The sequence below is a fragment of the Tamandua tetradactyla genome, chromosome 6 (assembly GCF_023851605.1).
Source record: "Tamandua tetradactyla isolate mTamTet1 chromosome 6, mTamTet1.pri, whole genome shotgun sequence".
Lineage (NCBI taxonomy): Eukaryota > Metazoa > Chordata > Mammalia > Pilosa > Myrmecophagidae > Tamandua > Tamandua tetradactyla.
Genome location: NC_135332.1, coordinates 2,263,230 through 2,280,840, shown reverse-complemented (window position 1 = coordinate 2,280,840; position 17,611 = coordinate 2,263,230). Strand labels below are relative to the sequence as shown.

General features: G+C 36.7%; 1 long non-coding RNA gene across 2 annotated transcripts in view; it reads left to right on the top strand.

Annotated features, from left to right (window-relative positions):
- Positions 1-17,351, top strand: part of LOC143685767 (uncharacterized) — a 32,161-nt gene extending 14,810 nt beyond the window's left edge. Inside the window, exons 3-4 of one of the 2 annotated variants that reach the window (XR_013176722.1) lie at positions 8,808-8,861; positions 15,842-17,351. This is a non-coding gene — a long non-coding RNA (uncharacterized LOC143685767). The remainder of the gene's footprint in view (positions 1-8,807; positions 8,862-15,841) is intronic. The other variant, XR_013176723.1, reaches the window with a different exon arrangement.
- The last annotated feature ends 260 nt before the right edge of the window (positions 17,352-17,611 follow it).

The window sequence follows — 17,611 nt, the reverse complement described above, 5'->3', positions numbered from 1 at the left end:
TTCCTCTCACATTTTGTTATAAGTTGCAGGGGAAAGGCAGGCTGCCCTTTCCATATTTAATTTAGAAATCTTTTCAGCTAAATATACAAGCTCATCACATACAAATTCTGCCTTCTATCTGACATCAGGACTCAGTTCTCCCAAATTCTCTGCCACTTTAAAATAAGAATTGCCTTTCTTTCAGTTGGCAATGACAGTGGCACATTTATCATTTTTATCTAAGGCCTTATTGGAAGTAACTTTAGCGTCCAAATTTCTGCCAGCAGTCTCTTCAAAGCAATCTAGGCCTTTTCTATCAAGTACTGCAGTTTCATAAATTTCTCCTTATCCTTTTATAAAGTTGTTTCAGCATTTTTGGTATTTGCAAAACAAAACAACCCACTTCTTGGTCTGTTTCAGTTTGCTAAAGCTGCCAGAATGCAATATACGAGAAATGGGTTAGCTTTAAAATAGGGATTTATTATCTTACAATTTAAAGTTCTTAGGCCATAAAAATATCTAACTTGAGGCAACAACTCAAGCCCAGATATCTGGAATCTGAAGACAGGCTGCTAGCAGCTGGGACACCTCTGTGTCGTGGGAAAGCACATGGCCAGGTTCTGCTGGTCCTTCACTGCAGGTTTCATTGCTTTCATCTTCTGTCCCAGAGGTTTCCTCTCTGAGTTTCTGTGATCCTCCCTTAGTTTCTTTAGGGTTCTGAGCTTCTTTCAATTTTGTCTCTCTTCACTTCTGTATTTGTTTTATCCTCTTATAAAGGACACCCACAAGAAGATTGAGACTTACCATGAATGAGGGGGAGTCACCTCTCAATTGAAATAACCTAATCAGAAGGTCCCATCCGCAGTAAGTCTATACCTACAGAAATGGATTAAAAGAACATGTTGTTTTCTCAGATGCATAAGAGTTCAAACCACCACAGTACCCAAATTCAGATTTTAGGAGTCTAATCTTCAGTGAAGAGACATGGGGCTGATGCAGTAAAATGTAAATCATCAGCATAAAATGGGCATTTAAACCCCTGGATTAGGGTGGGCCATGGTAGCTCAGCAGGCAGAGTTCTCACCTGCCATGCTGGAAACCCAGGTTCTATTCCTGGTGCCTGTCCAGGCAACAAAACAAAACAAAACAAAAAAGCACTGGGTTAGAAAATATCATCTGAGGCCCATGTACTATTAATTCTTCTTCAGAAATGTTTATCAAATCTCTTTCTTCTATCTATTTTTCTACCATCTATTAATAGCTTAGTTTGGCCATATTCAAACCTTCCCCTTGCAATACTTCTATCACCATCTGATCTCATTTATAATTTTATTTTTCTTAAAAGCCTGAGCTAGGTCACCATTATCAGTTGCACAAAAGGGTATTTCATTAAAATTTGGCACATGTGGGTGCATGTATGTATGCAATTGACCCTTTCTCTCTGCCATAGGTATATCACATCCCAGAAATAAGATTTTTTGGCTGGGATTCCAGAAAGATTGGGACACATGGAGCAGAGCAGTCCCGAAACCCACAACCATCCAACTTGCGTGCAAGAATTTCTTGTAGTAAGTCACTAGGAACTAGGTTATTCGTTATGGCAGCATAACTCAGCAAAGCTTCCTAATACAGTAAATAGCTCTACTTCCTCATTCCTAGACCATTTATTCCTGTGTCTGTTGAAATCGTGAACAAATTTTTTACTTAGAAGTTAATGAATATTGAAAACATCATCCTAAATTGAAGTGCTTGTCAGTAATAAATGCAATATTACTTTGGACCTTAATTAATGGGAAAAAATAAAGTAAGGCCAAAATTAGTGAAACTACAAATTTTCATTTTTTATCAGGCTCTCATATAGCTAAACCTCGTGACTTATTTTCCTGAGGTGATGAAATGTAACTTTTGTGTCAACCAGTAGTGAGCCACCGTTCAAAACAGCCCACATGATTGGAGTGTGGTAATCAAATAGCTTAGATTATCAAAAAACTAAAATACTTTTCACCATCTCTGAAACTAAGGGTGAGCTATGACAAGAACAAATATATCTTGAGATTTTCTGAGGAAAATAGTTAAAAGAAGGCAGAGAATGTTTCAAACATATCCAAGAATTTTTTTCAATAATGTATGTATGAAATGTGCAAACTTTATTGCATATAGTAGAATTTCCTGGACAACTTTATTATTTTCACCACTCTGTGGGTCTATTTATCATTAATGTATGCAAGCTACTATTTTAATCAGGTGAAGTAGCCTATTATAATAAACCAAGAATCTCCATTTTCAAACAACACTAATTCAGTTGATTTTTATGCTTATATACTTTTTTAATTAGCATCAGTTCACCAGCGCATCATTCTCACAAACTTTTTTTTGTGAAGGAAAACAAAATTTTCACAGTTAGGAGCATTCTTCCCCCCCAAATTATACAGTTTTAATATTTTCTTGGACTTTTAAGTGTTCATAAAGGATGGTTGTATCTTAATCTGGAAAATTTCTGAAGACGGTTATACATCCACCCTTTGTCAACTAAAAACATTCCTGGTAGAATTTGTCACCAAAAGTTTTCAAAAATCAATTTTTCATAATACACTATTTCCTGCAAGCTCATAAACAGATGTCATTTTCTTCTCCTCTTGCACCTTCTTCTTCTACATCATCTTAAGTAGCGATTGGAATAGACAGAATATAATTATTTGTACACAATGCTCAATTTCAAGTTTCCAGGAACTAATTTTGCTGCACTTAGCAGCAAAATCAAACCAGCCTTTAATGACTCTGTTAAGGAAAGAAATATGTCTAATATATGCAGTTATATTTAATTATATATTTAATAAATATATAACAACATATACAAAAAATTCAATGTTAAACAATATTTATTCTGCACTTAATTATCATCAAAACATTTTAAAATAACATATTTAGTAATATGATAATTAGTAAGTTGCATAACTGTTTTTCAGGGAAAGCGGAGATTTTCTATGTACTATCTTTTCAAAAATAAATAAATATTTAATACAGACCTTTATACAACAACACTGAGTGGTGTATTATTGAAAAAAAATAACTGCAGGGTAAGACAAAAAAGTCTAAACTAAACAGTTTTTACCACATTGTCATTAAAATGTGCTCATTAACATGTCCTTTTTGACATTTGAGAACAACTTGTAGACATTTTTAGCTTCATAAACAAAAAAAGATAAACCTAAGACATAATTTTTGGGGGATTGCTGCCAAAGTAGTGTTCACATTGTGAGCCTATTCTTTTGATACTTCCTTTTCTCCTTCAAAACTTGAAATTTTAGTATATAGCCAAATCTTATTATATATTTTTGGGAATTTATAGCCAATTATATAGCTTTTAAAATTATACAGCTAAGGAAAATAAATTAATTTTCTCTTTACCACCAGATGAAGCAGAAATAGAAAATGAGCCTGTAAATTCCATTTCTGCCAATTTACTTATTATATAACTTAAAAACTCATTTTTTCACCTGTTTTTTTATATTCCAAGTTGAAACAGTTTTGCACAACACAGAAGACACTGAGTGCTCATATTTAAAATCAGCTAAGTATCTTAATAAATACTCTTTGAATACACAAAATTTCATTTTAAAAAAGAAAACATATATGCTTAAATTGATCTGTCTTTCTCTATGAATATAGGGCCAATGTTTTGTTTGTTTCTTATTTATTTCCTTTTCTATTAAAACAGAGGTTGGCACCTGGTAACAATATATATAGGTTACATGAATAATGAATGAATAACTGGCTATAATTTGCTGATTTTTTTCTAGTTTAACACATTAACTGCCTTGAGATTATGTGAGCTTTCTAGCTTTTTCTTCTTCACTAAACTGTAATGAGGGCCATGGGATTAGGGGCCACGTTGTATTTAATTTTGTTTACTCCCTACTTTCCACATAGAGAATTTCAAGAACTGGTTATTAAATGGCTGACGATTTTCAACATTCATAGCTTACAAAACTATGGCAGCTTGAAAATAAATTGATCTCACAACAGAAAATTGTAAGAAGAAAGCTTGTGATTTCTCTCAGCTTTATATGAAATCCACAGGGGTGTGTGTCTGTGTAAATGTGCAGTAATTTATTAATATTTTACCATATAAGAGATATAGGCCAGTATATTGACTGGTTTGTTCTCTGGTTCCTTTGCCAAATGAACAAGCTGAGATCAGAGAGCTACCGACCTACACTGTTATCACTGTAATTCAGGGGAATAAATAAAAAACACCTTTTAAATACATTGTGCCATTGCTTGCTGTCAGAAAACAATGTACCAACTGTGTATCTGTCTCCCCATAATAGATAGGAAACTTTTTTCAGAAGAGGAGATGCAAGCTTATTCATTTTTGTAACTTTCAATCTGTATTTGGCTTCTACCAAGAATTTGTAAACATTGGAAAAATAAATTGCTATAGAGTATAACCTTTGTTAGGTTGCTGGACTAATGACTGTTTAACCAATGGGATGCACAATATCATGTTTTCCTTAGTTACAGAAGTAAGACCTGTTTGGGAAAAAGCAAAACCACACTTGAGTATGTAACTTGCTCTAAGAGTTCTGGTTCAATTGGACAGTATCAATCAGACATCTTAAAATTGTACTCACCCTTTGAAATATCAACATTACTTATAGAATTTTCTTTTTGGGAAATAATACATTTGTGAATGTATTTGACTAAAAATATATTCTTGTAGTATTATAATAGTAAATATTTGTAAGCAACTGATATAGCCAATATTATATAACAGTTACAAATAAAATAAGGTAATCCACATAATGGAGCAAAACTTCATATTAGACATTATGCTATAAAAGAATGTGCATTGACATGTATATGTGTTCATGATACATTGATTAGTATATCAAAACAGTATAGAAAAGTGATAATATAATCCCTACCAAAAATACAGTAACAACGATTTCTAAAGGAACATATGTAAACTCTTAAACACCAACCAGTTCTGTCTGATTAGCTGTATTTTGTAATATTTCTAAAATTAAAACATCTTATGTAATATAGTTATTTTAATGATAAAATAAAGCATGTCCTTTACAGAACATTTAGAATATACTGACAAAAAATCCATAATGCAATTACCCAAAGATAAACACTATAAACCTTCATATGTATCCCTCTAGTGTTTCTATTGTTAAATATATATTTCAACATAATTGAAGTCATACCGTACACTAGATAATTTGCACTGTAAACATTTTACCTTGAAGTCAATGGTGTAAGTATCTTTTACAACCTGATTTTTACTGACTGCTTCGTATTTTGTCATATCATGTCATATATCTTTAACTGAAACCAAGACACAGACATTTAGAGATGCTAAGCTACGAGATGAAACCCAGAGAAGCTAAGTGAGGACCCACAGATGCTTAGAGTGAAAGCCACTGGAAACAGGAGCTGAGATAGCAGTTTGAATCCAGCAGCTGGGATAGAATAGCAGACATCACCATGTCCCTTGCTATGTACATTCCCATGTGATGGAGAAACCCTGAACACTGGCCTTTCTTCAGAGTCAAGATATCTTTCTCTGGATGCCTCAATTTGGACATTTCCATGGCCCTAGGACTGTAAATTTGTAACTTCATAAATCCCCTTTGAATAAACCAATTTATTTATTTAATCAAAATAAATCCCCTTTGAATAAGCCAAATCAAGACACAACGATGATTGCTTCCAAGTTTCCACTATTATAAATAATATTAAAGTGAGTCTCTGTATAGGTATTTTTGCTGATATTTTCTCAAAATAATTACCCAAGAGAAGTATTTTTCATTCAAAGAATAAACCCATTTTAAAACTTTGAAATGCTTCACCAAGTCAACTGGCAAAAAATTGTAGTGTACAATAGTAGAGCATGAGAGAGAGCCCATCCATCTGCACTTTAAGACACCATCTTCTTACAAATAAAATGATTTCTATTCAACATAACGCATTATCTTGATTTAAAAGGAAATCTGAACTGAGTGAGCCTCTCACCTACTTCATACCTCCAGTCTGTAATCACTGTCAGAAAGTTTCTTAGATATTCATCCAGGAATTTTCTAAACAAATGCATGCATATAAGTGTACATACACACATAAATGTGTGTACATGTGTATGTATATATGCATATGCATAGATATGTAAATGTGGGTGCACATATATACACATACATACATGTATACATTTTTTTACCAAAATGGAAGCAGGTTACCACTTATTCTGAACGTCTATCACTTAACATGTGTTGCCAACCTTTCTTTGCATACAGGCATATAGCTGTGCTTCATTCTTTTCAATGCTTTTGTGTGCTGCATAGAATTTTTAATCTTTTTTATGTTATATAATTCATGGGATGGATGCACATTATTTAAGTTTCTTATTTATGAGTATTCAGGATGCTTCTAGGAATCCTTATTGTTCAAATATTTTATAATATGAACAGACAAAAAAGGGGTCATGATTATTTTATTTAACTTGGCAATGGGGTGTGTCTGTCCTAACTTGTCATTTGTCTACTTTTGTATGTGTGTTAATTACCTGTTCTTGTATAACTTTTTTTTAAGATTATGAACCTTTTCTTTTGACTTTTTATGATTTACCCTATATATTTAGAATTACTTTTTATCATTTAACTCATACATTTTACAATTTCTCTTTTGTTTTAATTTTACTATATATTCTGAATTTTTATTTCATCAAGCATATCAATAATTTCCATTAACTTTCTCGCCTTGGTGTTATGCTTATAATGTATATCATAAGCAGCATATAAGTTTTATTAATGAATAAAAATTAATTACATTTATTAAATACTTATTATGTTGCAGGCACTCTGCTGGCATTACTGGAAATACAAAACTGAACCAAAAAACAATCCCTTTGACCTACAATACAGTATGTTAGTTTTCTAGGTTGCTCCAGCAAATACTATGAAATGTGTTGGCTTAAACAATGGTAATTTATTAGCTTACAGTTTACTGTCTCCACAAAAGATTACATAGTCAAATATTTTCCTGGAGTTATTTTATCTATTATTTAGACAATTCATTTAATTTAAGGGCAAAGCACTTTTCTAGGCTTTCATTGCATGATACAGCAATGGTTTGAATATCCTAGCAACACAACATCTAAAGAAATGGCAGATCTCACCCTATAAAAGAGACCACACAGATGGTACCTTTCTCTGTGTGCATTGTAGAGAGTTGCCCTAATCTTCTCATCCTTGCTGATTTTTTTTTTTTAAAAGAGGATATAGTCATTGAAAGGGTCATGTAATTTTTAGTGGGTTGCGGGGATCCCGCTTCGGGTGGAGGTCCTGCGGCTTGCCTTCCGCGGACCCGCCTAGGTGCTCTTCATTCGAATGGAGGGGAACCTTCCCCGGAGACCGCTTCAGGGAGAAGTATGGGGCGAGACCATCACCCGAAGGACGGTGCCGAGAGCCACCGACAACCACGCAAAGGGGGTTAACAGCAAGAGCATAGTTTATTCGCAGGAACTCTCTACAGGGGCACGCTCGGTAGGCAAATCCCGAGGAGCCTCCTCGCAGGCCGAAGGGGCTCAACTTATATGGGTACAAGACAATAAGGGGCGTGGCGAAGGCGGGGACAGGAGGGAGCGAGGACCCCCATACGCGGAGGGGAGGTGGCGAGACGGCGGGAGGTTTACATATTCATAAGTTGTTATACAATTTTGCGCATGCGCAGTTTAGGAATACTAATAACCTATGAGAGTGCAAGACCCAAGTTACTAAGGCACGTGACTAAAGATTGGAGAAGAAGGGCAGGAAGTGGGGTGGGGACAGAGGGGGAGAAAGAGAGGTTGGAACTACAGAAAGGCATGCAACAGTGGGTTAGCCTATAGTAAAATCCAAATGCCAGCAGAAGTAATTACATTCTGCCTATAAGTAGTAGCAGTATAATTTCAGTTAGAATAGCATAAAAGGGACTGACACAAACCTAGGGATTTGAAACCCTTTTAAGTCAGTAGAAGATAAATTAAGAAATATGACTTGGGATATGTCCTGAGGTGAAATCAATTTTTAGACCATTTCTAATGGCCAAAAGTTTATGGCTTGTTTCCAAAACTATACTGATATAGGAAGAAAAGAAAGTGGGAGAACAAAAGGAAGGGGAACAGACAGCATGTAAAAATATATAATTTGGGATGGTGTGATGGTAGCTCAGTGGCAGAATTCTTGCCTGCCATGCGGGGAGACCCGAGTTCAATTCCCGGTGCCTGCCCATGCAAAAAGAAAAAATATGTATATACATATATATAATAAAATTATATAATACATACATTTTATAATAGCCATGTTTATATGTAACAGCCATACTTATAAAGGTCTCTTCCATCTCAGGCATTGTTCTGAGGGCTCTACAATCATTAAATCATGGGATGTCCATAATAACCCACATGATAAGTACTTTTATTATTTTCAAAATACAGATGAAGACAGAAGATGCAGGAAGACTAATTGATTATCCAGATCACACAATTACTAAGAGGCAGAGGTGACATTTGAACCCAGACATTCCAGTTCTAAGGTCTGCTGCCCACCAATGCGCTATTTTGCCTTTAAAGTCCTGTGTTTCCTCATCCCTCTGAATATCACCCTCAGGTAAAAGTTTTTGGCAGTAAGTACGTAATTTTCCAACCTACTCCTCACTTACTGCATTCCACATCTAATTACTAAACAAGTTGTATTTATAAAGTACTTAAAGCAATGTGTGGCACATAGTGAGCTGCATATAAGTTTCATTAATGAGTGAAAATTAATTAAATGCTTATCATGTTACAGGGGCTCTGCTAGGTGTTTGGAAATACAAAATGAACAAAAAAGACCTACAATACAGTATGTTTTAGTTTCCTAGGTTGCTCCAGCAAATACTGTGAAATAGATTGGCTTAAACAATGGGAATTTATTGGCTTATAGCTTTAAGACCAGGAAAATGTCCAAGTCAAGCATCATCCAACTTTGCTTTCTTCCGGAAGACCAGCTGCGGCCGATCCTTGACTCCTCTACCACAGGGCAAGGACATGGTGCCATCTGCTGGTCTCTTCCTTCTCTTCCAGGTTTCACTGATTTCAGCTTCTTGCTTTCATGGCTTTTCTGTCTGTCTGAATTTCATTCTCTTATAAAGGACTCTAGTAACAGAACATTCCTGACTGAGTTAGCCACACCTTAATAGAAGTAGCGTCACCTGAAGGTTCAATTTACAATGGGTTCACAACCACAGGAGTAACTTTAAGAACGTGTTTTTCTGGGGTACATGCAGCCTCAAACTACCACACAGTAGGATAAAATAAATCACTGGCATTTAATGTAAAACTTCCAAATTAGTATTTCATCACTCTTTGAAAAGTTGTCATATACAGAAGTCCATGGACCATGAGGGCTATGACAGGGAGACCTAACTTTGAGTGGGAGATCAGACAAGATCCGAAGGAGCTGATATTTGATCTGAGAACTGAGGGATGATGAGGAATTGGGCAAAAGAAAGGAGTAGGAGCCTCCTAGACAGGGGAAAACAGGTACAAAGAGCCTGAGGCAGAAGGGAGTATGGCAAATTGGAGGACCTGGAAGAGGGCCATTGAGGGCAGCTCATATTAAACAAGAACAAGAGGGGCATCCAGGAAAACTTCAGATGGGACCTGTACTCTCCCCAGGGCCAGTGTCAGAAGGTGCCTTACCATTTATTTCAGCTCATCTCTCTACAGTGCCTAAAGCTGTGGGCCTCTGTCTCTCTCTCACCAAGCTTCCTTGACACTGCTCTTTCTAGGCTCCGTAGGTAGAGTTCTGACTGCAACATCTCCTCTCCCCTTATGTGTTGGGCATCCCAAGGCTTGAATATGGTGATTGAACCATGTAATTAAGTTATACTACATATTCACATTTCAACAGTTTCCTTCATTCAACATTGAATTTCTATTAAATCCTATGGGCATCAAACTTACCTAAATAAGGAGGAAAATCAAGACACTTAGCACTCATAAATTAGCTGTACTGAATTGGAATGCTACACTTTGTTATGTGTGGGTGAAATAGACAGTGTTGGGCCTATTCACTTGTGCCCAGGTCAGTGTGAGACCAGAGGAGAAAAATAAGAGATAAGAAAGTTTAAGTGGAGCACTGACCAGTTGTGAGTCTCAGGACATTTTCAACTCGAAAATTTTCCTTTGTCTCCCATTCTTTCTTTAAATTGTCTTCCCATGGCTGAGTTTCACTGTTTCTGGATGAAAATTCAGGCTGTTTTAATGATTGTTCCTATTGTTCATGTGTCACATAAATTCTATGATATAGTTGCAAAATATAATCAGTATTTGGAGTAGCCAGTGTAATTCATGTCAATTCTTCCAATTTCATCAAGTCCAATGTAGGAGCCAAGTGTTAAAACAAGACCTGCAGAATTTGTTGGGAGCAGCTGGCCTCAGGATGGAGGCAGTAAACTGTGGAGATTGTTATGTAGAGCAGTCTGGGAGGAAGAGAATGTTTACCCCAAATAGTTATGTTAAGTATGAAGGAAGAGAGCACTGAAAAATAAGCTCTCTGTTCTTCCAAGAAGTGCGTGCATGCCTCTTGTCACCTGCAGTATTTAAGCAGGATCTGGATGAGAATCAAGTTTCTGATGTCTGATGTAAAGTTAAGCTTCAGACTCCCTGGGCCCATCTGTGTCTTTCTTTCTTTCTTTCTTCCTCATCATTCCTTAATATCCTTCGAGCTCCATTTCATAGGAAGCAACAGTCCAAAATTTCAGATTCTAACCAACTGGCCCTACAGTAGACTTGCTGACTAATCACTTCTTTATCAACATTCACTCTCTTCCCACATGTTGTCCAACCCAATCTAACTGCTCTAATTGACCACTCCTGGGTGGGAGAATGGGGAGGAAAAAAGAGGACGGGGGGAGCAGGATGTTCTTGTTTGAATATTATAAACAAAGCAAAATATGTTTCTCTATGTTGAGAACCGGTGGTTGGCCTGGCAACTAACTTGGTGCTTGGACATAAACAATATTATATAATAGCAAGATCAAAAAAGGTTACTGTGATTTTGATAGCATTGAGATACAAACAAGGCCACCAGGTAAAAAGAAAAAGGACCAAACATTTGTCTCCTTTAGCTAACATGAGTGGCCATGCTTCTTTTTCAATGACAACACTATCCCACTTTGTTACCCTTATCTCCTTTATAAAACTTCTAAATTTGCTTCAAACTTCCCCTGCTTTCTAATAGCCCCATCCCTTAAGCCCTTTACTTTCTTAAGCCTTCCCCAAAGTTACTCAGCACATGCTCAAACCCTATTGTAAGCACATCCTAAGTCCCTTTTACACAGTCCTCCATGTTATGATGTTTCCTTTGCTGCAGCAAGTTAACGAATCTAATTGTGTGTGACTACAGATGTGTTTTTTCTTCCCTGAGCTTTATATGTGGTAAATGGTTTTGCACTCTCTGAGCCTGGCAAATATTTAGAACTGACTTTCTTGTGAGCATGTCCGTGGGTTCCTTGGGCACCACACTTTTTCCTTGGGAGATGTATTCTGTTCTTCTACCTGCCACTCTTCCACCCTCAGCATCTGTTTTTTCTGAGTTCCACTCAAACAGACTCTCCCTTCTAGACTTCCAGGGAGTCCCCTTGGCTAGAAGTTGAAGGACTCCCAGCTAATTGAAAGTCAGTTGTCTCTCTGCAATGTATCTCAACTCTGATCCAAGGGAAAAAGCCTTGAGTCTTTTATCCCTCATACACTTTGGCAGTGCCAAGGAATCCCGATGCAATATCGACTCTCACTTACTTTGCCCTCAAGGTAGTTATTATGGCTTGAATTACATTCCCCTCTGTTCTAGTTTGCTAGCTGCCAGAATGCAATATTCCAGAAATGGAAGTCTTTTAAAAAGGGGAATTTAAGAAGTTGCTAGTTTATAGTTCTAAGACTGAGAAAATGTCCCACTTAAAACAAGTCTATAGAAATGTCCAATTTAAGGCATCCAGGGAAAGATACCTCAGTTCAAGAAGGCCAATGAAGTTCAGGGTTTCTATCTCAAGTGAGAAGGCACATGGGTGAACATAGTCAGGGCTTCTCTCTCAGCTGGAAGGGCACATGAGAAACAGAGCATCATCTGCTAGCTTTCTCTCCTGGCTTCCTGTTTCATGAAGCTCTCTGGGAGGCATTTTCCTTCTTCATCTCCAAAGGTCGCTGGATGGTGGATTCTCAGCTTCTTGGTGCTGCAGTATTCTCTCTCTGAATCTCCTAGCTTTCTCTTTTGTTGTTCTCTTTTATGGGTTTCCAGTAAACTAACCAAGACCCACCCAAATGGGTGGAGACATATCTCCACCTAATCCACTTTAACAACCACTCTTGATTAAGTAGCATCTCCAGGGAGATGATCTAATTACAGTTTCAAACATACAGTACTGAATAGGGATTAGGAGAAATGGCTGCCTTTACAAAATGGGATTAGGCTTAAAACACAGTTTTTCTAGGGCACATACATCCTTTTAAGCCAACACACCCCCAAAATATGTTCTAATCTCAACTTGGTCCTGTGGATGTGAATTTATTTGTACATAGGATTTTGAGGATCTTATTAATTAAGATGAGGGAAATCTGGAATATATGAGAGAAAATTGGATTAGAGTGGGCCCTAAGCCTATCTGACTTATATCTTTGTTAGAAGAAGAAATTTGGACATAGTAAGAGAGTGACTGAGATAGAGGTGGACATGTGATGGAGGCAGAGATTGAGTTATGCCACCCCAAGCCAAGGAAAGGCCATGGATTGTCAGCCATCCATCAGAAACCAGATGGGCTTTCTAAAGGGGAAGATCAAAATCAACATCTTGACTTTGGAATTTTAAAATTTCATGACACTTTTATGGGGATCAATACTGTCCACCAGTTCTTGGAAACGTACCTGGACATTTCCACCATTGGTCAGTCACAAACCTTTGGAATTTTCACATGTATTGCATACAGTGGGTGGTGTTTTAGTCAACACATCCAGCATAAAATCCTGTCTTTTCCTTTGACATTAAAATATACTGATATTTGTGGATGCATGGGTGGTTCAGTGGAAAATATACTGATATTTTATCTTTTCCACCATTTATAGAACTCAGATTCAAAAATAAAACTTTTCTTATTCTATCTCTGCACTTATATTTTAACTTTGATTCCTCACTTCTAATGACAGCACAGATTTTATTCTTTATGCTTTCAAAGAACTGTAATGCTATACAGTGATTTTTTTTTTCAGTCAAATCAGAATTATCATTTCAGTCACAGTCAGGTTCATAGGTGCCATCTAGGTTTTCCTTCTCTGTACCTCCTTCCCCACCAATCTTTCCCCCTGTGTCTGCATGCCTTTTGCCCACTGTGCCTCCATGGAAAGGTTGGTGTAATCTGTGTACATGATAGTGTACATATTGGTGGCAAGGAAGTTTCCTTCTGATTTCCTGGGTTTCTTTTCAACCATAGAATGAATCTTGTTCTCCTGCTATTCTATTGTTGATGTGATCACCTGGTCTGGCTCTTGATGGAGTTGCTGCCCTTCTCCCCACTGCCAGGGAGTCCGCATGGACCTTCTGAAGACCTTCCTTTAGTCTTATTGGCAGCTCCTTCGGGCTAGAGCTTAACCCTAAATCCAACTCTGAGATCAAAGGAAAATTATGGATCCTTTGACATCAGTCACTTTTGCCAAGATGAGGTGGGATGGGGGAAAGGGAAGTCCTCTCTTACTGTTTTACCGTTAACATATATTCCTCCACTTTGATGTTCCATCTTGGTGAGGGGCACCCCCAACCGCTCCTGCCAGAACTACTTTTCACTTAATGACCATCTCCTATCTGTCACTGATCCTCAGGTCCAGCCTTATAAGAAGCCTTGGATTTATCTCATCTTTGCTGCTGTTTCACTTCTCATCTCCAGTCTGGCCCCATTCCACCTCAACCTGCTATACTTAGACCTGAATTTTTCCTTTATTTAATTTTTTATGGAATGCAATTCTCACTTATTATTTACATGTTTTACATCTTTAAATCTTTCCCCATTGATTTTGAGGAAATTCAAATCACTTAACTTAGCATAACATTTCTTACTTGTTCTGGCTTCTACTTTCCTCTCTGTCTTACCTACTATCCCTCACCCTCATACACCCAGTACCCCAGTTTCTTAAAGATGCCAGGCTGTTTCACACCTCCTTGCATTTGTCATTATTGCAACTTCCTGGATTGTATTTCATCTTTTTTGCTAATTTGAGGGTGGCTTTTATAAATAGGAAAGGTTATTCAGATGTTTTCAAATGTAATGTTTAATTTGTCCAAGTTTCCACTTCAAGTTTTTAATTTCTAATCAAATTTTTAAGTTCAATTTTTAAATCCTATTCTATTTGTAAGTCTAGCTGATTTTGCAATAGATTTCAAAGAACCTTTGAATTATTTTTGTTCCATTTGTGAACTTTTAAAATTAAGTACTTTGAAATGTTTGAGTTTTAATTTTAATATATTTTAGTCACTTATTGATTATTTTCCCAGATCTAATAACTACAAAGACTATCTAACTACTACTGTACTTCTTGAATCTAAAATAGCGTTACTTATAAAAAGCAGCATCATTTTATATGCTTCTAAAAAGTAAAAGCTACCAATTAAACTAGGACATCATTGATCAAAGATACATCCTGATTTTAGTAATAAATATGTCTCTTAAAATACATGTAAAATGTCTCTTAAAATTGATAAAATGTGATAAATAATGCTTATAAACCTATTAACTTACAATTTCAATTAGGTTCTAATTGTGTAATACATCATTAATTACACAGTTTTATTTGGAAATACCACATTAGGCCAAATTCAATTAAAATTCTAAGAAAAAAATATCAAATGTGTCTGTATTCTTTCATAACATGCCTTTTTAGTTATGATTTTATTTTAACTGTGGAGTTTACAATAGAAAGTGTCTTCAATTCGGTGAAATTCATATTGTCCCAACTCCCTGGAACACGTCCTGCTTCCTTGCTCCCTTCAAGGCTTTAGATAAACTCTACATGTCTCTGTGGTCTTTCCTGATACCTTTAGAAAGAGTTAGATACTGTCTCCTTTCCTTCGTCTCCATGAATCCATCACATTTGATTTGAGTCTTCAAAGTCGTATCCATTTGTGATCATTTGTTTGGATGTTGATTTTCATTTTTTCCCATTATGTGAATGCCCCTAGGGCAAAGGTCTTTCCTTATCTTTAAATCATCAGTATCTCACATTGTACAGATACAGAGCAGACACTTACTACCTACTCATCATTCTCACCGTTGTTTAGTACCTGCCATGTGCCAGACCCAATGAATGATATATACCATGAGGCTTGCTCTGACCTCCAAGGGCATTCAGTTCAGTATGCACAGGGGGCCCTGAGAGAACATTACAGGAAGTCCAAATCAGCTGGAACTAAGGGGGAATAGGAGGGTACAGGTGAGAAAAATTGTCTGGGAGAATTGAGTTTAAACTTTGCATGTGAGTTAACTGGCTCAAGAAGTTATCAGTAGAATAAACTGGTTAGCTGTTACTGAAAGGATAGTTTTCATGAGGAATCAAACATCCAATTAGATAGTTTAAAGCAAAAGAGATCTGCTCTAAATTCATGAACAAATACAAGCTTTTGTCAAACTAAAGTTAGTACTGTTAGAAATAATAAGGGAGAAAACATGCAGTGCTTGAATAAGAAGAATTGGTAGAGAATGATGCCTAGGTTTCTGGCATAAATAACTCACTGAGGTCATTAATTTAAAAAAATTCTAGAGGAGAAGCAGAGCTAATTCTTGTTCTTGGTTTGTTTTTCAGGGTGGAGAAGTCACTGATAAAGGCAATCAGAAAACTTGGAGGCAGCAGAGAACACACAAAACAGTTTAGAAAGCAATGCATAACTTCACCCTCAAGGAAAATGCATTAACTTTTATTTGGGGCTAAAACATGGATTAGAGCTAAGGACCAAACAATTGCTGTGTCCTTACTTCTGACTCTCAGTGTGCAGTTTAAATAGAAGAATGATGTTCCAGGGAAGATCGGAGCACAGGCAAAATTTGTATGCAGTGACACTCCCCACCTTGAGGGAAGGGAGAGGCTTAGCTACTTGAAATGTCTGGGTTTCCCTCTCAACTGCTTTAGGATCTTCCATGCCACCTACCAGCCGAAGATGTGTTAAGGGCAAAAAAAGTGTTTCAGAACATCTGCTCAATTTTAAAAATATATCTATTCATATCTTAATTTGCAAATATTTATTGAAATCCTACTCTGTGCCAGGTGGTCTAGCAGGGTCTGGCAAAAAAGGTTGGAAAAACACCGTCTTTTAATTCATAGGCTTCTGAGAGGCAAACATGCAAAGGGTTGTCATGAAGTTAGGTATATGTTTAAAGTGAGGTGGTGCATACAGGATCATTTCACTTGGTCTATAGCCATTTAATGTCAGTTAAGTAAGAGAGAGATTTAGATATTTTTCTTTTCCCTTCCTTTTGTAATTTTGGCTTTATAACTTTTCTAGTTTCCTATTATATTTGTGTGCATTTCAAAATATGGCCTGGGGAATCTGAGGGTGGGGAGTGTCCCTGAAAACTTCCCCATGTCCCCACTAAGAGAAGGTAGGAGTGAGTAAGTGGAACTTCAACCAGAAAAAACACTTCTATGGGTATCATTGGTTTGAGTTTAGGTTTCATTGCAATATTTCATTTGCGCAAACAGTCCTATGACAAAAACATAGGAATGATTATTTTTTTCCCTGTCACCAGGTGGGAAGTCAGATTACAAGCTCTCCTGAGAACACCATTTTATGAAGAAGCCCAAGCTAGCTATGTAAAGGGGCCATGGAAAGAAAGAGAGAAAAGATGCCTAGCCAGCCTCCAGCTGTTCTGGCTATCACACTGAGGCAGCAGACACATGAATGGGGTCATCTGAGACAATCCTCCACCATTTGACTGCAACCACCAAAAAGGCACTAAGAGAGAACTTCTCAGTTAAGCCCAGTCAACCCATAGGACCATAGGTGAAAATTTTTTAAAAAACTGTTTTTCTAAGCCATTCTTTGTGGTAGTTAATTACACAGCAAAAGATAATCTAAATATTTGATAATTTAATACCTCAACAGCCCTCTTTAGTAGGCACTATCATCTCCATTTAACAGATGAGGAAATAAAGTTTGGAGAGGGAACTTGACTCAGCCAAGTTCATGTAGCCAGCTGGAGGCAACAGTAAGGTTGGAACGTGGACAGGTTGTTTGGCATTGTAGCCTAAGAATAAAACAAAATTAGCAGTACAGATTATTATTTATATACATCCTTAATAAAATAATAAAGGGTCATGGTTTTAATTGAGGAGATAACAATGGCAAATATCTCTATCAGATTTAGATTTGATTATAGCTGTCTATGATGATTACTAAACACATATTTAGAGAATTTGTAAGTCTTATAAGTTCCAAGTGCTTTCTAACCAGAATGAATGATTTCAAGCAGGTCTTAGTATGCTAAAAAACAACTGGATTAATAAAAGGGAAGATGAAATATATTCCACAGACAAAGAAAAATAAAACAATTTTGGAGTATCTTTCTGCCTTTTCTT